This window comes from Symphodus melops, assembly GCF_947650265.1.
Source record: "Symphodus melops genome assembly, chromosome: 1".
NCBI classification, from domain to species: domain Eukaryota; kingdom Metazoa; phylum Chordata; class Actinopteri; order Labriformes; family Labridae; genus Symphodus; species Symphodus melops.
The window spans coordinates 2437094-2464389 of record NC_136691.1 but is presented as its reverse complement, the minus strand read 5'-3'; the positions used below and the strand labels follow the sequence as shown (position 1 = coordinate 2464389).

General features: G+C 41.2%; 1 long non-coding RNA gene across 1 annotated transcript; it reads right to left on the bottom strand.

Annotated features, from left to right (window-relative positions):
• Window positions 1-6790: 6790 nt before the first annotated feature.
• On the bottom strand, window positions 6791-7937 carry LOC306831712. The gene is made up of 3 exons (XR_013780111.1): window positions 7836-7937; window positions 7716-7744; window positions 6791-7620 (listed from the first exon to the last, which is right to left on the bottom strand). It is a non-coding gene; the product is annotated as an uncharacterized lncRNA (long non-coding RNA).
• Between the last annotated feature and the right edge of the window lie 19359 nt (window positions 7938-27296).

Sequence of the window (27296 nt, the reverse complement as noted above, 5' to 3'; positions counted from 1 at the left end):
AAACCTGGTCAAAGTATTTTTAAACACAAGATACTCAGATGTTGGTGTAATCCCCAGACAGGGTTTCCTGCTGCTCTGAACGAGACGTTGTGAGACTTCAGTCGATGTTTTAAAGTCAAACAAGGAGCAAAGCAGAAGGACACGCCCATCCTGCCAGCTCTTTTCAGGACACGCCCACTTTGAAGCTCATTGGTTCTGCCCTCAAAAAGTCATTTTTTTTGGATCTTTTGGTTTCTTGAGGTTCATCTTTTCTTCTCAGGTAGTTTTAGGGGGAGGGGACATAACGACGTCTCCAGCCCCTTTTGTTTCTTTGTTCTCTTATATACTCAACAAAAATATAAACGCAACACTTTTGTTTTTGCTCCCATTTGTCATGAGATGGACTCAAAGATCTAAAATTCATTCCAGATACACAATATTACCATTTCTCTCAAACATTGTTCATAAATCTGTCTAAATGTGTGATAGTGAGCACTTTTGCTTTGCTGAGACAATCCATCCCACCTCACAGGTGTGCCACATCAAGATGCTCATCAGACACCATGATTAGTGCATAGGTGTACCTTAGACTGTCCACAATAAAAGGCCACCCTGAAATGTGCAGTTTTTGCTTTATTGAGGGTCTGGGGACTCAGAACCAGTCAGTATCTGGTGTGACCACCATTTGCCTCATGCAGTGCAACACATCTTCTTCGCATAGAGTTTATCAGATTGTCAATTGTGGCCTGTGGAATGTTGGTCCACTCCTCTTCAATGGCTGTGCGAAGTTGCTGGATATTAGTGGGAACTGGTACGCGCTGTCGTATACGCCGGTCAAGCACATCCCAAACATGCTCAATGGGTGACATGTCCGGTGAGTATGCTGGCCATGCAAGAACTGGGACATTTTCAGCTTCCAAGAATTGTGTACAGATCCTTGCAACATGGGGCCGTGCATTATCTTGCTGAAACATGAGGTGATGTTCATGGATGTATGGCACAACAATGGGCCTCAGGATCTCATCACGGTATCTCTGTGCATTCAAAATGCCATCAATAAAATGCACCTGTGTTCTTCGTCCATAACAGATGCCTGCCCATACCATAACCCCACCACCACCATGGGCCACTCGATCCACAACATTGACATCAGCAAAGCGCTCACCCACACGACGCCACACACGCTGTCTGCCATCTGCCCTGAACAATGTAAACCGAGATTCATCCGTGAAGAGAACACCTCTCCAACGTGCCAGACGCCATCGAATGTGAGCATTTGCCCACTCAAGTCTGTTACGGCGACGATCTGGAGTCAGGTTAAGACCCCGATGAGGACGACGAGCATGCAGTTGAGCTTCCCTGAGACGGTTTCTGACAGTTTGTGCAGAAATTCTTTGGTTATGCAAACCAATTGTTTCAGCAGCTGTCTGAGTAGCTGGTCTCAGACGATCTTGGAGGTGAACCTGCTGGATGTGGAGGTCCTGGGCTGGTGTGGTTACACGTGGTCTGCGGTTGTGAGGCCGGTTGGATGTACTGCCATATTCTCTGAAACGCCTTTGGAGACGGCTTATGGTGGAGAAATGAACATTCAATGCCCGAGCAACAGATCTGGTTGACATTCCTGCTGTCAGCATGCCAATTGCACGCTCCCTCAATGCTTGCGCCATCTGTGGCATTTTGCTGTGAGACAAAACTGCACATTTCAGAGTGGCCTTTTATTGTGGGCAGTATAAGGTACACCTGTGCACTAATCATGGTGTCTGATGAGCATCTTGATGTGGCACACCTGTGAGGTGGGATGGATTATCTCAGCAAAGCAAAAGTGCTCACTATCACACATTTAGACAGATTTGTGAACAATGTTTGAGAGAAATGGTAATATTGTGTATCTGGAATGAATTTTAGATCTTTGAGTCCATCTCATGACAAATGGGAGCAAAAACAAAAGTGTTGCGTTTATATTTTTGTTGAGTGTATATCTTTAAATACTTTGTAGGGAGGCGGGTATTTACAAATAATAAAGCTCAGGTTGCATTTTAAATCTGTGAGGCGTCCTTGTAAGTTTTGAGCCTTGGTTTAAGCAGTAACGAAAATCAACTTCATATTTCAGCACATAAAATCAAATCCTCACTCAGGATCTCAAATGAAATGTGGATCCATGTCTTTAAGCTCAAGAGTACGATATAGCAATGTGTGAAAGCGGTGGTTAATGTGTGTGCTGAGTGGATGTTTGTGTGGAAGTTGTTGATCAGCGGAGTCTGACAGAAGCAGAAGGTTCTCCATCATTTCCAAAGTACACTGAGCCTTCACCTACATCTTCATACACCTGTGAAAACATGAAAACATAGAGTTAAAATGGAGGTCAGAAATGTTTGTTTTCAACATAAAGACTGTTCATATGAGGCTTTATTTCCAGCTCACAGTGTTGTCATCAGGTGGTCTCTGGTTCCCTGAAAAATAAAGCACACAGAAACATTTCAGTTCTGACTTTAAGGTTGGTGGTGATCGCTGTGAATAAAAGTTGGTGTGAGTGTTTCTCACCTCGAGCTCTGAAGAGAAGAACAGCGATCACAGTGATCAGGAGGAGTTCAGCCACACGCAGAGCCAACATGACCAAGTCCAAACCAGAAGAACCTGAACAATCTGAACAACCTGAAGAAACTGAAGAACAGGAACCAGAGGTTCATCAAATGTTTCACCGTGGTAAAAAAAAAGACAATTAAAAAACGTCATTTTCCAATGACAATAGATTAGCGTACTTAAGAGGCCATGATGAATTTAAAAAACTCAAGATAACACGTCTGTATTAATCGAGTGCTTTAAAACTTTAAAAATTAGTCACATTTCAAATTCATTTTTTTTATAAAAAAAAAAAAACGTTTTTTCTCACAATTTTATTTTATACTTCTGTAACTTAACAACAGAAAAAAGGAAAAAAGGTTCAGAATCGGAACATAAATGAAGAGTTAAAGAGGACGGTAGTAATGTGAAATGTTTGACGTCATTTGGTGGATTTTCCTTTCGATCAGTCATCTGAGCCATCTGGGAATTCGTTAAAGTGAAGATCGACCTGTAAATCCAGAACCTCGCCTTTCAACTTAGCTCCTTCTTCGGATCGCAGAACGGAGGTGAACTCCTCTACATGGGGCAAGGACTCCCCTCTCCGGATCCTCCTCTCCAATACCCTGGAATAGACTTTCCCAGGGAGGCTGAGGAGTGTGATTCCCCGGTAGTTGGAACACACCATCCAATCCCCCTTCTGGAAAAGAAGAACCACCACCCCGGTTTGCCAGTCATGCTCCAAACATGACAGCCCCTGTACATCCAGAGACTCACAGGCAGATCTCATCCATCCCCGGTGCCTTGCCACCAAGGAGCTTGCCAACCACCTCGGTGACTTTGGCTTGGGTGATGGACGAGTCTACCTCTGAGAACTCGGCCTCTGCTTCCTCAGTGGAAGACGTGACGATGGGATTGAGGAGATCCTCGAAGTATTCCTTCCACCACTCGACTACAGTTGACCCCAGTTGCGGTCAGCAGCTCTCCACCTCCACTGTAGACAGTGTTTGTGAAGCACTGCTTCCCCCTCCTGAGGCGACGGACGGTTTGCCAGAATTTCCTGGAGACCGACCAAAAGTCCTTCTCCAAGGCCCCCCCGAACTCCTCCCAGGCCTGGGTTTTTGCCTCAATGACAGGCCGGGCTGCGGAACACCTGGCCTGTCAGTACCCGTCAGCTGCCTCAGGAGTCCTGAGCTGAAAACACCCGATAGTCCAGAGACCCTGCGACCACAGCTCTCGCCACAGACCTCGCTAACAAAAGGTTCTGCCAGACGCTCCCAGCAGACCATCAGAACTTCACCAGAGTCTTTAAAATGATTCTAATGTTTCAGTTATTGTTTGAATTAGAAAAACTTTGAAAAGATCATGATTGAAACACTTACTCTTGATGAGAGACAGAAGAACTCGAGAGTAGTCTGTTCCTTGTGCTGGATTGTCCAGTCGACAGACATAACGTCCAGCATCCTCCTCTGTGATCTTCTTTATAACCAGAGAACAGTTCTCTGTAACTCTCAGTCTGTCTGATTGAACTCCAGAGTTTCCAACCTGCCCGAGTTTAACCAGCTCTACTGCTTTGTTTCTTGAATCACAGGTCCAAGTCGTCTTTTCACACTTCTGTTGACCTCGTCCTACAACTTCACAAGGCAGCGTGGCGTCCTCTCCAACTCTGAATGTGACTACTTTATATCGAGCTGCTGCTGTTGAGAAAATGACAAAGAATAAAGGGTAAATAGACTTGAGCTTGTATAGTGTGATACTCACAAAATTTTGAATGATAGAAGTTAACTGGTGAGAGATTACAGACAATGACATGCTGTTTCACAAAATGGACACAGGGTGGCAGCACCCTCCAGCAGCGTCACTCAGGGACCTTTAGCAACGCGCAGAGCAAGGAGAGCTCATAATCCGGTGAATGGAGAATGAGCAACGGTTGTCCAGCGTCACTGATTCCCTTGTAATATTTCCAATATTTACAGGACTCCTTTCCGAGGATTATCTATATATCTGCCAGTGGAGACCTAGCCGGGACCCGCTACAATAGCGCTTTTTGCCTTTCGCAATTCGGGGTTGAGTGTCTTGCCCACACATCGGACATATTGCTCGAATCCTCGACCTTCCCATTGAGAGACCACAACTCTACCAACTGAGCCACAGCCGCCCCCATCTACCCCACAGCCCATGAAGTCAATCATGAAAAAGTCGATTATATTGACAACCAGTTTGAGAGTAATTCTTCATCTGTGGTTTCTCAGAGTTCATTAAATCCATCATGTTAAAAAAAAAGGTTCAATATGTGATATAAATGTTCTTACCAGCAAACTGAAGCAGCGCTGTGAGAAGCAAAGAAGTTTGAATCCATTTGAGCTGGTTCATCCTGATTCTGCGTCTCTGTCCTCCCGTTGTCACGCTCCGAACTGTCTGGACTTTCTTCAGTAGTGCTTTTTTAGAGAGATGCTGCATCTACTTCCCTTTCATAGTGCAATGTCACTTCCTCATTTGGACTCGACGCCTGCTTTTTAGTGTTAATTTCTATGAGTGCGTCAAAGTTGTAAAATCCTGTTAAACTGTCTTCAGGGTTTAAAGAGGACAAAAAAGTCTCTTGTGTTTATGTCTGAGGCGGTCGAATGAAGGGTAGAAAAGTCTGTCTCAAAATTAAAAGTAAATGGACTTGAGCTTGTAAATTTCTTTCTTTAGTCTTCTGACGACTGAAAGCTTTTTCACGACGGAACTCAAACCCATACATTCACACACTTATCGTAGAGGCTGCTCTTTACTGAGACCATCAGTATTAACTAATGCCATGTATACACATTCACACACCATGGACGAAGTTGTCAGGGTTGAAGTCTTGCCTAAGGACACATCTGACATGTTGCTGATGAAGAGGATGGAGGAAGTTAACTGGGTGAAGATCGTGAGTTGAGATAAATGTCCGAGAAGAGAAACGTTCCTCTTTAGATAGTGTTCATGAGAACACAGTGAGGTTTCATCACTACGTCTAAAAGCAAAACAGAGAACAACAAAGGCAGGGCTTCTGAATGAACAGACACATACAGTATGTTTATGTTAGTGTGCCGTCGTATGACAGACTTCAGTCAGGACGCTCTTTAGTGTTTAAACGTTAGCTTCAAATCGTCTCACTGACCAAAAACCAATGACTTTTCAACGTGTCAAAACCTTCACATGGTGACGTTTGTTTTGACTGGAGCTCTCAGCTGATGATGATACCCACTTTCTCACCAACTAACTTCCCCTTCAGTTCTCAGGAAAGACTCAGAATTAGGTGTCCACACATCTACAACCACTACAATAACATCCGATCTCTGTTATCACGACAGACATTCAGAGGCCCTCCCTTTGTTGTTCTCTTTTTTTGCTGTTAGACGTAGTGATGAAACCTCACTGTGTTCTGATGAACACTATCAAAAGAGGAACGTTTCTCTTCTCGGACATTTATCTACAATCTTCACCCAGTGAACTTCCTCTGTCCTCTTCATCTGCTTGGGCAGCTGTGGCTGGTTGTCTCTCCTTGAGCAATATGTCCGATGTGTCCTTGGGCAAGACACTTCAACCCTGAATTTCAACAACAACTTTGTTTGTAGTGTATCAATAAATGTTAATGCTGATTAATTAATGCCGGACTTTTAGGTATACGGCCTGAAAGCAGTTCAGGTGGGCGGCCGGGAAACCGACCAAACAAGGGGAAACAGTCCAGAGAGGCAGCCAGGTGTCTGACCAACCACAGGGATCAGGAATCGGCCAGACCACCAAGGGAAAGTCAGGAATCGGCTGGACCGCAGAGGAGACGTCGGGGGTTGGCCGGACCAACGACAGAGAAACAGGATTGAACCCCCCCATCCAAAACGGGATGGAAGACGTTCAACAGGCCCGGAACACGGATGCAGTCCAGCAGATCCCGGATCCCTTGGCCAGAACAGGGACAGGAGGCCGAGGCCTAGACTGGGGCTTGAGCTGAGGCATGACCCCTTCTCCTCCCGCCACGAGAACCAGGAAAAGATGCGAGCCATGTCCCATCCCAGGGAGAAGGCTCGCAAATACAAGAAAAAATCTGCTTGGTTCATTGTTGGTCGGTTCATTCTATTATAACTGGGGTTGAAAAATCAAGGAGTAGGACCCAATTACAGAAAAACCTAAATATTTATTAAATAAAAGGCTAAAACAAAAACTTATTTAAAACCTAATAAAACACAAGAAAACCGGGAACAGAGAAACAAGAAACATCCGACGAGGGAAATTCAAAATTCAAAACCCAAGCTGGGGCCTGTACAATGAAGCCAGATCCACATATCCAGGGTCTTTTTGGGTGATCTGGCTTCACGAACCCTGACATAGAAGATCGTGCTGAACAGTCCTACGAAGCTGATTATCGACCTGGTCAACCCAGAGTTCCCAACACCGCTTTCAAATATGAGGGCGGAGTAATCGTCATTTAACCTATCACAATCACCACTACGTCTGCCGTCAGCAGATCATCAAATCTACAAACTCTGATCAATTTACTGTATATTAACAAAAATAATTAGTTTAAGACAAACTGGCTCCCAAAGACTAAAGTTACACAGCTGCTGCAAGAAAAGGGACAAAAGATCATAAAAAAACAAAAATCAGCGAGTATTAATGTGACAACTGCAGCTTACTATATTTTTTCCTACGTTTGGTCATTTAGAACTAACAGTAATTACTCCTTATTCTTCTCTGAACTGAATGTGCTGTTCTGATTCTTTAAAGTGGCAAGTAGGCTTATAACACATTGAGAAGTTACATTACAGCTGCAGCTCTGACCATCACAAAGAGAGAAATTAAACACGACACCCAAGCATGGAGCAACGATGTCGGACACGCCCACATGGAAGCTTAGTGGTCCTCCCAAAGGAAGCTTCCAAAAAGCTGGCCAATCAGCACATGCAAGCTCAAGAGTATGATATGTGTGAAAGCGGGGGATTAATGTGTGTGCTGAGTGGATGTTTGTGTGGAAGTTGTTGATCAGCGGAGTCTGACAGAAGCAGAAGGTTCTCCATCATTTCCAAAGTACACTGAGCCTTCAGCTACATCTTCATACTCCTGTGAAAACATGAAAACATAGAGTTAAAATGGAGGTCAGAAATGTTTGTTTTCCACATGAAGACGGTTCATATGAGGCTTTATTTCCAGCTCACAGTGTTGTCATCAGGTGGTCTCTGGTTCCCTGAAAAATAAAGCACACAGAAACATTTCAGCTGTGACTTTAAGGTTGGTGGTGATCGCTGTGAATAAAAGTTGGTCTGAGTGTTTCTCACCTCGAGCTCTGAAGAGAAGAACTGTGATCACAGTGATCAGGAGGAGTTCAGCCACACGCAGAGCCAACATGACCAAGTCCAGACCAGAAGAACCTGAAGAACAGGAACCAGAGGTTCATCACATACTTCACTTTGGTGAAAATGGATTTTTCAAAAAACATACAAAAATTCCACTGACAATAAATTCGAGTTCTTGAGAGGCTATGATGAATTCATAAAACTTAACATTACACGACTGTATTTAGCATCGCGTGCTGTAAAACTGTTACATTCAGGTTATCAGGATTAGTCACATTTCAAACTGGTTAAGGATGAAAACATAAATGAAGAGTTAAAGAGGACGGTAGTAATGTGAAATGTTTGAGGTCATTTGGTGGATTTTACTTTTGACTCGTCATCTGAGCCGTCTGGGAGTTTGTTAAAGTGAAACGAGACATTCAAAGACACAGAGGTGTCGTTGTTTTCCATCACTGAGTCTACACGGAGACACTGCTGTCACTGTGGTGGTTCAGTTACTGTGGGACTGAAGGGATCAGATATGGATCAATGCGTCCAACAAGCATGTTGGCTGCAGACTTCTGTCCTGAATCAGAATCAAACAGAGAGAGGAGAAGACATCAGGAGACTCTACCTCGTTCATTCAGAGCAGCTTTTTCTGCAGTCGTTGAGCTGATGGTTCCTAAAGTCACTTTGTTTACAGGTCTTGGTGGTGGTCGTCTTGTTGGTGGTCTTGTTGTTGTTGGTCGTCTTGTTGGTGGTCTTGTTGTTGGTGGTCTTGGTGGTGGTCTTGTTGTTGGTCGTCTTGTTGGTGGTCTTGTTGGTGGTCCTGTGACCTCACCTGAAGTTGAGATAAACACAACTCAACAAACTGTTCAGCACAAAACTTGTGTTTTATTATAAAAATTAAACTTCTTCACCCAAATATTTTTTTAAATATGTTCAGTCCAAAGTGAGGATGGAGAAATTTTCAGAGAAACACAACAAGAGACAAATGAACTTCATCAGAGTCTTTATAATTATTCTAATGTTTCAGTTTGTTGTTTGAATTAGAAAAGATCATGATTGAAATACTTACTCTCTCTAACAAATACGCGAACTCTAGAGTCCTCGCCTATCTTTGGTCCACCTTTTCCTTTGAACTGTCGACAGGCATAACGTCCATCATCCTCCTCTGTGATCTTCTTTCTAACCAGAGAACAGTCCTCTGTAACTCTCAGTTTGTCTGATCGAACGTCAGGCGAGTTTCCAACCTGCCCGAGTTTAACCAGCTCTACTACTGGGTATCTTGAATCAAAGATCCAAGTCGTATTTTCACACTTCTGTTGATCTTGTATCACAGCTTCACAAGGCAGCGTGGCGTCCTCTCCAACTCTGAATGTGACTCCTTTAACTTGAGCTGCTGCTGTTGAGAAAAAGACAAAGAATAAAGTCAATCATGAAAAAGTCGATTTATTGACAATCAGTTCTTCATCTGTGGTTTCTCAGAGTTCATTAAATCCATTATGTTAAAAAAAGGTTCAATATGTGATATAAATGTTTATACCAGCAAACTGAAGCAGCGCTGTGAGAAGTAAAGAAGTTTGAATCCATTTGAGCTGGTTCATCCTGATTCTGCGTCTCTGTCCTCCCGTTGTCACGCTCCGAACTGTCTGACTTTCTTCAGTAGTGCTTTTTTAGACAGACGCTGCATCTACTTCCCTTTCATAGGATGATGTCACTTCCTCATTTGGACTCAACGCTGGCCTTATATGTTCATTTCTATGAATGTGTCATAGTTATTAAAACATGATGTAACATGTTTAAGTTATCATAAAGTGATGATCATGGAGACGAGCTGCATCGATCAGTAAAGGACAAAAATAGATGAAGAGGATGGAGGAAGTCAAAGGTGTGAAGATTGTGAGTTCACATAAATGTGTGAAAGTGCAACGCTCCTCTTTTGATGTTATTTCTGATAAAAGAATTTTTTTTTTAAACTTGGAGGGTCAAACTCGTCATCCTCCTGAATACAACTCTGAATGTCCGTCGTGTTTGAGGCGACAGAGATCAGATTCATTTTGTGGTGTGAGATGTGTTGACACCTATATCTGAGTCTTTTCTGAGAACTGAAAGGGAAGTCGTTTACTGAGAATGTGGGCATCGTCGTCAGTAGAAGCACCCTGGTTAAAAAAAAAAAAAAAAACACCTAACCAACCAAGTGTTGATTAAAAATATTTCAGACAGTTTACTTTAGGACATAACCCAGTTTTCTTTACCTCTGCTCACAGAAACGTCATGAAAAAGTCTGAATGTGCTCGAAAATAAAAGTTTACTTGCAACACACAAAAAAATATCCATAATTAAAAACAAATTAAGTTGAGCAAAAAGTTGTGACGAGCCCCGCCCACCTCTTCAGTTTACTATGCAAACCTAAATATAGACAGCTGCCTTTAATGTCCAATCACAGCAGTGTTTAAGCCTCTCCTGCACAATCACTCCCACTCCTCTTTGAAATGTGTCCACTAAATCTCTGACAGGTTCCTGACATATTAGACTCAGTTCATCTTTGGTGCATTTCTCTGTATTTGGACTCATTCTAGTTATCTGGTTAGAAAAGAGCTTTTTAACCCACAGAGGGAGAAACAACTCGAGAATGACGGACACCCCAAAAATAAAGGAAGGAGAGAAAATGTTCTTTATATGCAGATGACATTTTAATATGATTTACTAAAGACATGATTATTACAGACTGAAAAACATTAAAAGAGATCTATAATGCTGATCCATATTTAAATATATATCATGTTACCATGTTGGATGTCCATACTAAACCTGGTCAAAGTGTTTTTAAACACAACATACTCAGATGTTGGTGTAATCCCCAGACGTGGTTTCCTGCTGCTCTGAACGAGACGTTGTGAGACTTCAGTCGATGTTTTAAAGTCAAACAAGGAGCAAAGCTGAAGGACATGCCCATCCTGCCAGCTCTGTTCAGGACACGCCCACTTTGAAGCTCATTGGTTCTGCCCTCAGAAAGCTTCCAAAAAGCTGACCAATCAGAGAAAAGGGGGCACATGTGGGGAGGGGAGTTCTTAAAGAGACAGCAGCTGATATGAACCGTTTCACACAGAGGCTGATATGAGGGATTTTTACTGACATAAAGGAGGTTTTTTGAGCTCCACCTCTCACAGTGCTGCTCAACAGGTGTCCCAGACTGACATGATTAATGGAGAAAGTCAGGATAATAGATCTCCTTTAAGTAAAACATACACATCCAATCAAATATATTGAAGCAACAATCAGACATGAAAGTTAATTTGACAGACAGATTATATTTTGGTCATACTAACATTTAAAGGCACTCAAAAATATGCAAACGTTTATAAAAATGAAGCCATCTACAAAACATTGTTTCTGTCATTTTGACAAAAACTGAAGATTTACCAAAGCGACGCTCTCTCTCTCTCTCTCTATCTCTCCCTCTCTCTCTCTCTTCTCTCTCTCTCTCTCTCTCTATCTCTCTCTCTCTCTCTCTCTCTCTCTCTCTCTCTCTCTCTCTCTCTCTCTCTCTCTCTCTCTCTCTCTCTCTCTCTCACTCCTTGATTGTCCCTCCTCCTTCACCTGCTGCACACCTGAGTTCTTTGATTACTTGAAAGCGTGAAAGCGGTGGATTTTGTGCTGAGTGGATGTTTGTGTGGAAGTTGTTGATCAGCGGAGTCTGACAGAAGCAGAAGTTTCTTCATCATTTTCATAGTACACTGAGCCTTCAGCTACATCATCATACTCCTGTGAAAACATGAAAACATAGAGTTAAAATGGAGGTCAGAAATGTTTGTTTTCTACATGAAGATGGTTCATATGAGGCTTTATTTCCAGCTCACAGTGTTGTCATCAGGTGGTCTCTGGTTCCCTGAAAAATAAAGCACACAGAAACATTTCAGCTGTGACTTTAAGGTTGGTGGTGATCGCTGTGAATAAAAGTTGGTGTGAGTGTTTCTCACCACGAGCTCTGAAGAGAAGAACAGTGATCACAGTGATCAGGAGGAGTTCAGCCACACGCAGAGCCAACATGACCAAGTCCAGACCAGAAGAACCTGCACAACCTGAAGAACAGGAACCAGAGGTTCATCACATACTTAACTTTGGTAACAATGGAGTTTTCAAAAAACATACAAAATCTTCCACTGACAATAGATTCGAGTTCGTGAGAGGCCATGATGAATTCATAAAACTTAACATTTCTCGTCTGTATTGAACAGTGAGTGCTGTAAAACTGTTACATTCAGGTTATCAGGATTAGTCACATTTCAAACTGGTTAAGGATGAAAACATAAATGAAGAGTTAAAGAGGACGGTAGTAATGTGAAATGTTTGAGGTCATTTGGTGGATTTTACTTTAAAGATTTATTTTGGGCCTTTTTTATGCCTTTATTATAGAGGGAGGAAAGTGGATAGAGTCGGAAATCAGGGAGAGAGAGTGGGGAGAGACATGCGGGAAATGGGCCACAGGCCGGACGCGAACCTGGGCCGACCGCGCGAGGACTATAGCCTCAATACATGGGATCGCGCGCACTGCCGCTGCGCCACCGGCGATCCCGTGGATTTTACTTTAGACTCGTCATCTGAGTCGTCTGGGAGTTTGTTAAAGTGAAACGAGACATTCAAAGACACAGAGGTGTCGTTCTTTTCCATCACTGAGTCTACACGGAGACACTGCTGTCACTGTGGTGGTTCAGTTACTGTGGGACTGAAGGGATCAGATATGGATCAATGCGTCCAACAAGCATGTTGGCTGCAGACTTCTGTCCTGAATCAGAATCAAACAGAGAGAGGAGAAGACATCAGGAGACTCTACCTCCTGCAGGAATTGTTGTTGGTGGTCTTGTGACCTCACCTGAAGTTGAGATAAACACAACTCAACAAACTGTTCAACACAAAACTTGTGTTTTAATATAAAAATTAAACTTCATAACCCATAAAAAGTTTAAATATATTCAGTTCAAAGTGAGGATGGAGAAATTATCAGAGAAACACAACAAGAGACAAATGAACTTCATCAGAGTCTTTATAATTATTCTAATGTTTCAGTTTATTGTTTGAATTAGAAAAGATCATGATTGAAATACTTACTCTCTGTAACAAATAGATGAACTGTAGAGTCCTCGATTGTCTTTGCTCCACCTTTTCCTTTGAACTGTCGACAGTCATAAAGTCCATCATCCTCCTCTGTGATCTTCTTTATAACCAGAGAACAGTCCTCTGTAACTCTCAGTCTGTCTGATCGAATGTCAGGCGAGTTTCTAACCTGACCACTTGTAACCAGCTCTACTGCTGTGTATATTGAAGTAAAGATCCAAGTCGTATATTCACACTTCTGTTGATCTTGTATCACAGCTTCACAAGGCAGCGTGGCGTCCTCTCCAACTCTGAATGTGACTCTTTTATATCGAGCTGCTGGTGTTGAGAAAATGACAAAGAATAAAGTCCATCATGAAAAAGTCGATTATATTGACCATCAGTTTGAGAGTAATTCTTCATCTGTGGTTTCTCAGAGTTCATTAAATCCATCATGTTCAATATGTGACATAAATGTTCTTACCAGCAAGCTGAAGCAGCGCTGTGAGAAGTAAAGAAGTTTGAATCCATTTGAGCTGGTTCATCCTGATTCTGCGTCTCTGTCCTCCCGTTGTCACGCTCCGAACTGTCTGACTTTCTTCAGTAGTGCTTTTTTAGACAGACGCTGCATCTACTTCCCTTTCATAGTGTGATGTCACTTCCTCATTTGGACTCAACGCTGGCCTTATATGTTCATTTCTATGAATGTGTCATAGTTATTAAAACATGATGTAATATGTTTAAGTTATCATAAACTGATTATCATGAAGACGAGCTGCATCGATCAGTAAAGGATAAAAATAGATGAAGAGGACGGAGGAAGTCAAAGGTGTGAAGATTGTGAGTTCAGATAAATGTCTGAAAGTGCAACGCTCCTCTTTAGATGTTATTTCTGATAAAATTATTTTTTTTAAAAACTTGGAGGGTCAAACTCGTCGTCCTCCTGAATACAACTCTGAATGTCCGTCGTGTTTGAGGCGACAGAGATCAGATTCATTTTGTGGTGTGAGATGTGTTGACACCTATGTCTGAGTCTTTTCTGAGAACTGAAGGGAAGTCGTTTACTGAGAATGTGGGCATCGTCATCAGTAGAAGCACCCTGGTTAAAAAAAAAAAAAACCTAACCACGCAAAGGTCTTTGATATATTTATAGTTGATGATTTTTGGTCAGAGAGACGAGCTGCAGCAAATATTTTAACATTAAAGAGTCTCAGACTGAAGTCTGTTTCTAGAATTTTCAAGTGTTGATTAAAAATATTTTACACAGTTTACTTTGGGACATAACCCAGTTTTTTTTCCTCTGCTCACAGAAACGTCATGGAAAAAGTCTGAACGTGCTTGAAACAAAAAAAAACATCCATGATTAAAGATGAATTAATTTGAGCTAAAAAGTTGTGACCAGCCCCGCCCACCTCTTCAGTTTACGATGCAAACCTAAATATAGACAGCTGCTTTTAATGTCCAATCACAGCAGTGTTTAAGCCTCTCCTGCACAATCACTCCCACTCCTCTTTGAAATGTGTCCACTAAACCTCTGACAGGTTCCTGACATATTCGACTCAGTTCATCTTTGGTGCATTTCTCTGTATTTGGACTCATTCTAGTTCTCTGGTTAGAAAAGAGCTTTTTAACCCACCAGAGGGAGAAACAACTCAAGAATGACGGATACCCCAAAAATAAAGGAAGGAGAGAAAATGTTCTTTATATGCAGATGACATTTTAATATGATTTAATAAAGACATGATTATTACAGACTGAAAAACATGAAAAGAGATCTATAATGCTGATCCATATTTAAATACATGTTACCATGTTGGATGTCCATACTAAACCTGGTCAAAGTGTATTTAAACACAACATACTCAGATGTTGGTGTAATCCCCAGACGTGGTTTCCTGCTGCTCTGAACGAGACGTTGTGAGACTTCAGTCGATGTTTTAAAGTCAAACAAGGAGCAAAGCTGAAGGACATGCCCATCCTGCCAGCTCTTTTCAGGACACGCCCACTTTGAAGCTCATTGGTTCTGCTCTCAGAAAGCTTCCAAAAAGCTGACCAATCAGAGAAAAGGGGGCACATGTGGGGAGGGGAGTTCTTAAAGAGACAGGAGCTGAAATGAACCGTTTCACACAGAGACTGATATGAGGGATTTTTACTGACATAAAGGAGGTTTTTTGAGCTCCACCTCTCACAGTGCTGCTCAACAGGTGTCCCAGACTGACATGATTAATGGTGAAAGTCAGGATAATAGATCTCATTTCAGTAAAACATACACATCCAATCACATATATTGAAGCAACATTTAGACATGAAAGTTAAATTGACAGACAGATTATATTCTGGTCATACTAAAATTATGCAAAACTTTATAAAAATGAAGCTATCTATAAAACATTTTTGCTGTCATTTTGACAAAAACTGAAGATTTACCAAAGCGATGTGATGCTCTCTCTCTCTCTCTCTCTCTCTCTATCCCTCTCCCTCCCTCTCTCTCTCTCTCTCTCTCTCTCTCGCTCTCTCTCTCTCCTTGATTGTCCCTCCTCCTTCACCTGCTGCACACCTGAGTTCTTTGATTACTTGAAAGCGTGAAAGCGGTGGATTAATGTGTGTGCTGAGTGGATGTTTGTGTGGAAGTTGTTGATCAGCGGAGTCTGACAGAAGCAGAAGGTTCTCCATCATTTTCATAGTACACTGAGGCTTCAGCTACATCATCATACTCCTGTGAAAACATGAAAACATAGAGTTAAAATGGAGGTCAGAAATGTTTGTTTTCTACATGAAGACGGTTCATATGACGCTTTATTTCCAGCTCACAGTGTTGTCATCAGGTGGTCTCTGGTTCCCTGAAAAATAAAGCACACAGAAACATTTCAGCTGTGACTTTAAGGTTGGTGGTGATCGCTGTGAATAAAAGTTGGTGTGAGTGTTTCTCACCTCGAGCTCTGAAGAGAAGAACAGTGATCACAGTGATCAGGAGGAGTTCAGCCACACGCAGAGCCAACATGACCAAGTCCAGACCAGAACAACCAGAACAAGCTGAAGAACAGGAACCAGAGGTGGGCAAAGTTCATACTTAAATTAGATCACAGATTTTGATTTTATTCCATTAAAATCACAACATTTCTCTCTGAGGTCTTCTACAGGTGATCATTTTTGAACAACGGAGGGGGGAACACCCATTTATATAGATTTCAACACCAATAGGCTGACAGGCAGTATGATGGGAGGTGTGATCAAAGAGTTTCTTATTGGTACACTGCCTCCATGTTTTGTCTTTGTGCCAATTTAATCAAATAAGACGAGTAAAAAACGCTGACTCACCGCCATGTTGAACTGTTGCATCAGGGATCGTTCCTTCTTTTAGGATGTTGGATGTTGTTGTTGGTGGTGGTCTTGTTGTTGGTGGTGGTCTTGTTGTTGTTGGTGGTGGTCTTGTTGTTGGTGGTGGTCTTGTTTTTGGTGTTGGTGGTCTTGTTGTTGGTGGTCTTGTTGTTGGTGGTGGTCTTGTTTTTGGTGTTGGTGGTCTTGTTGTTGGTGGTCTTGTTGTTGGTGGTGGTCTTGTTGTTGTTGGTGGTGGTCTTGTTGTTGGTGGTGGTCTTGTTGTTGTTGGTGGTAGTCTTGTTTTTGGTGTTGGTGGTCTTGTTGTTGGTGGTGGTCTAGTTTTTGGTGTTGGTGGTCTTGTTGTTGGTGGTCTTGTTGTTGGTGGTCTTGTTGGTGGTTTTGTTGGTGGTCTTGTTGGTGGTCCTGTGACCTCACCTGAAGTTGAGATAAACACAACTCAACAAACTGTTCAGCACAAAACTTAAAATTAAAAAAATTAAACTTCTTAACCCATAAAAAGTTTAAATATTTTCATTCCAAAGTGAGGATGGAGAAATTATCAGAGAAACACAACAAGAGACAAATGAACTTCATCAGAGTCTTTATAATTATTCTAATGTTTCAGTTTATTGTTTGAATTAGAAAAGATCATGATTGAAATACTTACTCTCTGTAACAAATAGATGAATTGTAAAGTCCTTGCCTGTCTTTACTACAGTTTTTACTTTGTACTGTCGACAGGCAAAACGTCCACCATCCTTCTTTGTGATCTTCTTTATAACCAGAGAACAGTCCTCTGTAACTCTCAGTCTGTCTGATCGAACGTCAGACGAGTTTCTAACCTGACCACTTCTAACCAGCTCGACTGTGTTTCTTGAAGCAAAAGCGTACCAAGTCGTATATTCACACTTCTGTTTGTCTTGTATCACATTATGACAAGGCAGCGTGGCGTCCTCTCCAACTCTAAATATGACTCTTTTAATTCGAGCTGCTACATTTGAGAAAAAGACAAAGAATAAAGTAAATCGTGAAAAAGTCGATTATATTGACAATCAGTTTGAAAGTAATTCTTCATCTGTGTTTTCTCAGAGTTCATTAAATCCATCATGTTAAAAAAAGGTTCAATATGTGATATAAATGTTCTTACCAGCAAACTGAAGCAGCGCTGTGAGAAGTAAAGAAGTTTGAATCCATTTGAGCTGGTTCATCCTGATTCTGCGTCTCTGTCCTCCCGTTGTCACGCTCCGAACTGTCTGACTTTCTTCAGTAGTGCTTTTTTACAGAGACGCTGCATCTACTTCCCTTTCATAGGATGATGTCACTTCCTCATTTGGACTCGAGCCCTGCTTTAAGTGTTCATTTCTATGAATGTATCAAAGTTATTAAAACATGATGTAACATGTATAAATGATCATAAACTGATGATCATGAAGACGAGCTGCATCGATCAGTAAAGAAAAAAAATAGATGAGGACGGAGGAAGTCAAATGTGTGAAGTTTGTGAGTTTCGATAAATGTCTGAAAGTGCAACAAGAAAATTGCCTGTGTGATTTTAAAAAACAGTCAGGTTTCATAATTGTGTTTGATTGTTATGAAGGGAACAAAACCTGGAGGGTCAAACTCGTCGTCCTCCTGGATACAGCTCTGAATGTCCGTCATGTTTGAGACGACAGAGATCAGATTATTTTAGTGGTCTGAGATGTGTTGATACCTGAGTCTTTTCTGAGAACTGAAGGGGAATTCGTTTGGTGAGGATGTGGGCATCATTATCAGCAGTATGGCGAAAAACAAACTTTCCCTCCTCATCTCCCACGTCTTCAAACTCCTCTGCACGCTGCAGCAACATGGCCGAACTCTGTACAATCCTTCCAACATGGACCAATTCATCCATTTTCATCACTCGACTAACACACTTTGTTCTCTTCTGTCTGCTCAAGCATCTTCTAAAACATACCTACTGTATATAAGTCTCTCCTGCTCTGTCACCCTCACTCCTCTTTGAAATATGTCCACCAATAATCTATGTGAAATAATCTCATCCTACTCATATTAGGCTTCACAAAGGGTTCAGCTGAATTCAAAACCTGTGACAGTTGTCTGACATATTCGACTTTTTAACCCAACAGAGGGAGAATTCACTCACTAAAAATGAAGGAAGGAGAGAAGAAGACTCTTTAATATGACACTTTAATATGATTTAATAAAGACATGATTATTACAGTCCTGATGATTCAGAGAAAAGCCAATAAGCAGCAGAAACCTCCAAGTCAGGAAAAATGAAGACGATGTGGAAATGCAAAATCCTGCAGTTCATCGAGTGTGCGTTTGACGCTGACTCCAGGAACACAGGAAGTCACCAGAAAAAAACTAAAAAATAAAATACATGTTTACAGCCTGGTACAGAAAACTAAATAGGTTTGATTAGTGGCTAAGCTTTATAAAATATAGGAATGCACAATTTTCATGGGGCCTAAAACACCCTATAAACCCTTACAATATAGAAATACCCAATGAAATGTGGATCCATGTTTTTAAGCTCAAGAGTACGATATAGTAATGTGTAAAAGTGGTGGATTAATGTGTGTGCTGAGTGGATGTTTGTGTGGAAGCTGTTGATCAGCGGAGTCTGACAGAAGCACAAGGTTCTCCATCATTTTCATAGGATGATGTCACTTCCTCATTTGGACTCAAAACCTGCATTAAGTCAAAATATGATTAAAAGTTGTTTCTTCTCTTTCAAAGTGTCGAACAGTGATCATAAAGTGATGATCATGAAGACGAGCTGCATCGATCAGTAAAGATGTCAGAGGTCGCAGCAGAGTGTGAGGACTTTAAAGTTCAGATCTTTGGTGCGGTCTTTACAGAGACGTGTTACGAAACAATAAATGAAGAGGACGGAGGAAGTCAAAGGTGTGAAGATTGTGAGTTCAAATACAGTGCATTGCACAAGTGTTCATCCCCCTTTGCTTTTTACATATTTTGTTAAATTACAACCTGTTTATTTAATATTTTTAGCCTGAATTTTATTTGATTGATCTGCACCAAATAGTATAAGTTGGTGAAGTAAAATGAGAAAAATATGTTTTTGTCTTTATTTTCTTCAATGAAAAAGTGCAAATTAGTGAGTGCATAAGTAATCACCCCAAAGGTTCTGGTGCAACCAATTACCATCAGGAGTCACATAATTAGTGGAATTGAGTCCACCTGTGTGCAATCTAAGTGTCACATGATCTGTCAGTACAGTATATGAACACCTTTTCTGAGAGGACCCAGAGACTACAACGCCACTAAGCAAGAGGCACAACTAAAACAAACAAACAACAACATGAAGACCAAGGAGCTCTCCAAACAAGTCAGGGACAACTTTGTTGAAAAGCACAAGTCAGGATGGGGTTACAAAAAAATATTCAAATCTTTGATGATCCCTGGAACCCCATCAAATCAATCCATCATTATCGAATGGAAAGAACATGGGACCAAAACAAACCTGCCAATAAACCTACCAACGCTCACAGACCGAGCATGGAGGGCATTAATCAGAGAGGCAACACAGAGATCAAAGGTAACCCTAAAGGAGCTGCAGAGTTCCACAGCAGAGACTGGAGTGTCTGTCCATAACATCACAATAAGACGTACACTCCACAGAGCTGGGCTTTATGGAAGAGTGGCCAGAAAAAAAGATGAACAGAAGAACGTTTTTGAGTTTGTCAAAAGGCACATGGGAGACTCCCCAAATGTATGGAGCAAGGTGCTTTGAGTCTGATGAAGCTAAAATTCAACTTTTTGGCCACCAAGGAAAACGTTACATCTGCACAGCTTTTCACCCCAAGAACACCGTCCTCACAGTGAAACATGGTGGTGGCAGCATCATGCTGTGGGGGGTGTTTTTCAGCAGCAGGGACTGGGAGACTGGTCAGAATAGAGGGAAAGATGGATGCTGCTAAATACAGAGACATTCTGGAGCAAAACCTGTTTCAGTCTGCCAGTGATTTGAGACTATAGGATGGAGGTTTACCTTCCAGCAGGACAGTGACCCTGAGCATACTGCTAAAGCCACACTGGAGTGGTTTAAAGGGGAACATTTGAAGGCGTTGGAATGGCCTGGTCAAAGGCCAGACCTTCATCCGATTGAGAATCTGTGGTCAGACTTGAAGATCGTCACCAGAATCGTCCAATTTAAAGGAGCTGGAGCAGTTCATGCCTTGAGGACTGGACAACAATCTGTGCGACTCGATGTGGCAAGCTCATAGAGGCTTATCCAAAGCGACTGGCAGCTGTTATTGCTGCAAAAGGTGGCTCCACAAAGTACTGACTTCAGGGGGGTGAATGGCTTTACTCTTAGTCACATAGGGGCTGCTAAATCTTGTTTGGGGGATTATTGTATACAGAGAGGAGGGGGGACAGCCGGTGTGTATTGTAACCAATGTCTTGTGTCCTACCTGTCTGTATACTGCTACTGGATGCCCTGAATTTCCCTCGGGATCAATAAAGTATCTATCTATCTATCTATCTATCTATCTATCTATCTATCTATCTATCTATCTATCTATCTATCTATCTATCTATCTATCTATCTATCTATCTATCTATCTATCTATCTATCTATCTATCTATCTATCTATCTATCTATCTATCTATCTATCTATCTATCTATCTATCTATCTATCTATCTATCTATCTGGTTATGCACGTTGAAGTTTTCATCCATTGTAATGTATTATGAGTCCTACAGTACCACGTATATCCCAGCTTACCTTAACTAGAGTCACTTTTTATATTCTGTTTTTAACTGTGTGCACTTTCAGGTGAAGCCAAGTAATCTGTGTTCAATAATGACAATAGAGGCATTCTATTCTATTCATTTTCACTTGTTAATGTAAGTAAGTGGATGTTGTTAAGGCCACTCAGGCAGTTTAATAAGAAAGGAATATAGACCGTTTATTAAGATGCTTGCATGAGTAAGTTGATTGATTCAAAACTGACCTTTGAGAAAAACTGTCTGCAAGAAGAGGAATCAATGTTTGTTTTGTCTGAGGAAACTTTACAGATTTCATGTCGACAAACCCTTGATGATTTAGTTTTTACACAGAAGTTATTGAATCAGTCCTGTCTTTTTCTCGTGTTTCAGGGTTTTTGGAAACATGACTCTCAAAAACAAAAACGCTCTCGATCAAATTGATCAAGTGGGCGAGCAAACTCATAGGAGAGTTTCAATCCAACCTGATGGATCTGTGTTCTGTACAGCTGCAGCTCTCATCCTTCGAACGGGGAGTTTCAGCTTCTCCCTGCGATAAGTGTAAGGAAATAAATTCATGCAGAAATATATAAAGACATCGAGTGATTGAAAACAGATTCAGTCTGGAGGATTTAAAACATTTTAAAAATATATTTTTGTCAAAAACCTTTAAAATGTGCAGATATGTCTGCCAATATTTATGAATCTGTCATCTACATGTAATGTCTATCAAAAGATAATGTATGTGATAGACTGGTTATACCTGTTGAGGCCTGAAGGGGGAGCTCTCAGCCTCATTCTGCATGAAGCTGACGGAGGGAGCATCGTGTCTGGAGTCCTTTCAGTCATTTGACCATTTTTCAGGTAAAAAGATAAAATATATATCTGCTTCTCTACAAAATATGTTTCTAGAGAATTTTTTTTGTTTATTTTTAGAAACCTAAAGAAAGTTTGAAACTTCCAGGTCAGTTCTTGTATGTCATGTTGGCGTGTGTGTGTCTGGATGTGTGTGCATATTAAGATGAAGAATTTGAAAAGTGTTTTATAAGAATAGTCATGGTTGAGTTTAATCGTGCCAGTGAGCAAATACTTTTTATGTTACGAACAAATTGTTCAACAGAAGAACGATAAATTAAAGACAGACATGTGAAGCGAAGTGGGAGACAGGATATATTCGTTTGGATTTTCGACACAGTTTATTTTATTGTACTTACCTGTTATGGTTAATATTTGCCTGTGAAAAAAAATGTTAAAATAAAGAACCATAGTGACTATATGGATTATTTTGAAAATATCAATTATATTATATATTAAAACTTCAGAATGGCGGATACCCCAAAAATAAAGGAAGGAGAGAAAATGTTCTTTATATGCAGATGACATTTTAATATGATTTTATAAAGACATTATTACAGACTGAAAAACATTAAAAGAGATCTATAATGCTGATCCACATTTAAATCCATACATATCATGTTACCATGTTGGATGTCCATACTAAACCTGGTCAAAGTATTTTTAAACACAAGATACTCAGATGTTGGTGTAATCCCCAGACGTGGTTTCCTGCTGCTCTGAACGAGACGTTGTGAGACTTCAGTCGATGTTTTAAAGTCAAACAAGGAGCAAAGCTGAAGGACATGCCCATCCTGCCAGCTCTTTTCATTCATTTTGGTCATACTAACATTTAAAGGCACTCAAAAATTTGCAAAACTTTATAAAAATGAAGCTATCTACAAAACATTGTTTCTGTCTATTTGACAAAAACTGAAGATTTACCAAAGCGATGCTCTCTCTCTCTCTCTCTCTCTCTCTCTCTCTCTCTCTCTCTCTCTCTCTCTCTCTCTCTCTTTCTCTCTCTCTCTCTCTCTCTCTCTCTCTCTCTCTCTCTCTCTCTCTCTCTCCTTGATTGTACCTCCTCCTTCACCTGCTGCACACCTGAGTTCTTTGATTACTTGAAAGCGTGAAAGCGGTGGATTAATGTGTGTGCTGAGTGGATGTTTGTGTGGAAGTTGTTGATCAGCGGAGTCTGACAGAAGCAGAAGGTTCTCCATCATTTTCATAGTACACTGAGGCTTCACCGACATCTTCATACTCCTGTGAAAACATGAAAACATAGAGTTAAAATGGAGGTCAGAAATGTTTGTTTTCGACATGAAGACGGTTCATATGAGGCTTTATTTCCAGCTCACAGTGTTGTCATCAGGTGGTCTCTGGTTCCCTGAAAAATAAAGCACACAGAAACATTTCAGCTGTGACTTTAAGGTTGGTGATGATCGCTGTGAATAAAAGTTGGTGTGAGTGTTTCTCACCTCGAGCTCTGAAGAGAAGAACAGTGATCACAGTGATCAGGAGGAGTTCAGCCACACGCAGAGCCAACATGACCAAGTCCAGACCAGAACAAACAGAACAAGCTGAAGAACAGGAACCAGAGGTGGGCAAAGTTCATACTTAAATTAGATCACAGATTTTGATTTTATTCCATTAAAATCACAACATTTCTCTCTGAGGTCTTCTACAGGTGATCATTTTTGAACAACGGAGGGGGGAACACCCATTTATATAGATTTCAACACCAGTAGGCTGATAGGCAGTATGATGGGAGGTGTGATCAAAGAGTTTCTTATTGGTACACTGCCTCCATGTTTTGTCTTTGTGCCAATTTAATCAAATAAGACGAGTAAAAAACGCTGACTCACCGCCATGTTGAACTGTTGCATCAGGGATCGTTCCTTCTTTTAGGATGTTGGATGTTGTTGTTGGTGGTGGTCTTGTTGTTGGTGGTGGTCTTGTTGTTGGTGATTGTGGTCTCGTTGTTGTTGGTGGCGGTCTTGTTGGTGGTGGTGGTCTTGTTGTTGTTGGTGGTGGTCTTGTTGTTGTTGGTGGTGGTCTTGTTGTTGTTGGTGGTGGTCTTGTTGTTGGTGTTGGTGGTCTTGTTGTTGGTGGTGGTCTTGTTGGTGTTGGTGGTCTTGTTGTTGGTGGTCTTGTTGTTGGTGGACTTGTTGTTGGTGGTCTTGTTGTTGGTGGACTTGTTGTTGGTGGTCTTGTTGGTGGTGGTCTTGTTGTTGGTGGACTTGTTGTTGGTGGTCTTGTTGGTGGTCTTGTTGTTGGTGGTCTTGTTGTTGGTGGTCTTGTTGGTGGTCTTGGTGGTGGTCTTGTTGTTGTTGGTGGTGGTCTTGTTGTTGGTGTTGGTGGTCTTGTTGTTGGTGTTGGTCTTGTTGGTGTTGGTGGTCTTGTTGTTGGTGGTCTTGTTGTTGGTGGACTTGTTGTTGGTGGTCTTGTTGGTGGTCTTGTTGTTGGTGGTCTTGTTGTTGGTGGTCTTGTTGGTGGTCTTGGTGGTGGTCTTGTTGTTGGTGGTCTTGGTGGTGGTCTTGAGTCCTCACCTGAAGTTGAAATAAACACAACTCAACAAACTGTTCAGCACAAAACTTGTGTTTTAATATAAAAATTAAACTTCATAACCCATAAAAAGTTTAAATATTTTCAGTCCAAAGTGAGGATGGAGAAATTATCAGAGAAACACAACAAGAGACAAATGAACTTCATCAGAGTCTTTATAATTATTCTAATGTTTCAGTTTATTGTTTGAATTAGAACAGATCGTGATTGAAATACTTACTCTCTGTAACAAATAGATGAATTGTAACGTCCTTGCCTGTCTTTACTACAGTTTTTCCTTTGTACTGTCGACAGGCATAACCACCAGTATCCTTCTTTGTGATCTTCTTTATAACCAGAGAACAGTCCTCTGTAACTCTCAGTCTGTCTGATCGAACGTCAGACGAGTTTCTAACCTGACCACTTCTAACCAGCTCGACTGCTGTGTTTCTTGAAGTAAAAGCGTACCAAGTCGTATATTCACACTTCTGTTTGTCTTGTATCACATTATGACAAGGCAGCGTGGCGTCCTCTCCAACTCTGAGCCTTTTAATTCGAGATGCTGCTGTAGAGAAAAAGACAAAGAATAAAGTAAATCGTGAAAAAGTCGATTGTATTGACAATCAGTTTGAGAGTAATTCTTCATCTGTGGTTTCTCAGAGTTCATTAAATCCATCATGTTAAAAAAAGGTTCAATATGTGATATAAATGTTCTTACCAGCAGACTGAAGCAGCGCTGTGAGAAGTAAAGAAGTTTGAATCCATTTGAGCTGGTTCATCCTGATTCTGCGTCTCTGTCCTCCCGTTGTCACGCTCCTAACTGTCTGACTTTCTTCAGTAGTGCTTTTTTAGACAGACGCTGCATCTACTTCCCTTTCATAGTGTGATGTCACTTCCTCATTTGGACTCGACGCCTGCTTTAAGTGTTCATTTCTATGAATGTATCAAAGTTATTAAAACATGATTTACCATGTATAAATGATCATAAACTGATGATCATGAAGACGAGCTGCATCGATCAGTAAAGAAAAAAAATAGATGAAGAGGACGGAGGAAGTCAAATGTGTGAAGTTTGTGAGTTTTGATAAATGTCTGAAAGTTCAACAAGAAAATTGTCTGTTTGATTTTAAAAAACAGTCAGGTTTCATAATTTTGTTTGATTGTTATGAAGGGAACAAAACCTGGAGGGTCAAACTCGTCGTCCTCCTGGATACAGCTCTGAATGTCCGTCATGTTTGAGACGACAGAGATCAGATTATTTTCGTGCTCTGAGATGTGTTGATACCTGAGTCTTTTCTGAGAACTGAAGGGGAATTCGTTTGGTGAGGATGTGGGCATCATTATCAGCAGTATGGCGAAAAACAAACTTTCCCTCCTCATCTCCCACGTCTTCAAACTCCTCTGCATGCTGCAGCAACATGGCCGAACTCTGTACAATCCTTCCAACATGGACCAATTCATCCCTTTTCATCACTCGACTAACACACTTTGTTCTCTTCTGTCTGCTCAAGCATCTTCTAAAACATACCTACTGTATATAAGTCTCTCCTATTCTGTCACCCTCACTCCTCTTTGAAATATGTCCACCAATAATCTATGTGAAATAATCTCATCCTACTCATATTAGGCTTCACAAAGGGTTCAGCTGAATTCAAAACCTGTGACAGTTGTCTGACATATTCGACTTTTTAACCCAACAGAGGGAGAATTGACTTCCAAAAAAAAAAGGAAGGAGAGAAGAAGACTCTTTAATATGACACTTTAATATGATTTAATAAAGACATGATTATTACAGTCCTGATGATTCAGAGAAAAGCCAATAAGCAGCAGAAACCTCCAAGTCAGGAAAAATGAAGACGATGTGGAAATGCAAAGTCCTGCAGTTCATCGAGTGTGCGTTTGACGCTGACTCCAGGAACACAGGAAGTCACCAGAAAAAAATAAAAAAATAAAATACATGTTTACAGCCTGGTACAGAAAACTAAATAGGTTTGATTAGTGGGTAAGCTTTATAAAATATAGGAATGCACAATTTTCATGCAGCCTAAAACACCCTGTAAACCCTTACAATATAGAAATACCCAATGAAATGTGGATCCATGTTTTTAAGCTCAAGAATACGATATAGCAATGTGTGAAAGCGGTGGATTAATGTGTGTGCTGAGTGGATGTTTGTGTGGAAGTTGTTGATTAGCGGAGTCTGACAGAAGCAGAAGGTTCTCCATCATTTTCATAGTACACTGAGCCTTCAGCTACATCATAATACTCCTGTGAAAACATGAAAACATAGAGTTAAAATGGAGGTCAGAAATGTTTTTTTTTCTACATGAAGACGGTTCATATGAGGCTTTATTTCCAGCTCACAGTGTTGTCATCAGGTGGTCTCTGGTTCCCTGAAAAATAAAGCACACAGAAACATTTCAGCTCTGACTTTAAGGTTGGTGGTGATCGCTGTGAATAAAAGTTGGTGTGAGTGTTTCTCACCTCGAGCTCTGAAGAGAAGAACAGTGATCACAGTGGTCAGGAGGAGTTCAGCCACACGCAGAGCCAACATGACCAAGTCCAGACCAGAAGAACCTATGGGGTCTACAACAGAGATAAATCAGACGCCAGTATGGGTCTGTTGAGCCTAAAGTCAGGAGGGGTTTTTTTTCGTGTCACAGAGCTCTCTTTGAAGCTGTATAGATCACCATGTGGTTACCAGTATATAGCTGGGCGAGGAGGAAACGGGGGAACAGGTTTGTGCACAGATTCTGCATCAGGACAAATGATTGTGTTTTGCATTGTTGGAGAAAGCAGGAAGAGAAACAGGACAGAGTTCCTACAGGGAGCAAAGCAAAGCATGCAGCCGTCACCATCTCCAGGTGTTCTCGTGGATTCAGTCGCTGTTTTTGTTCTCGGTTCTGTTGTCGATCTCGTGTTCTCTGTTGAAACAC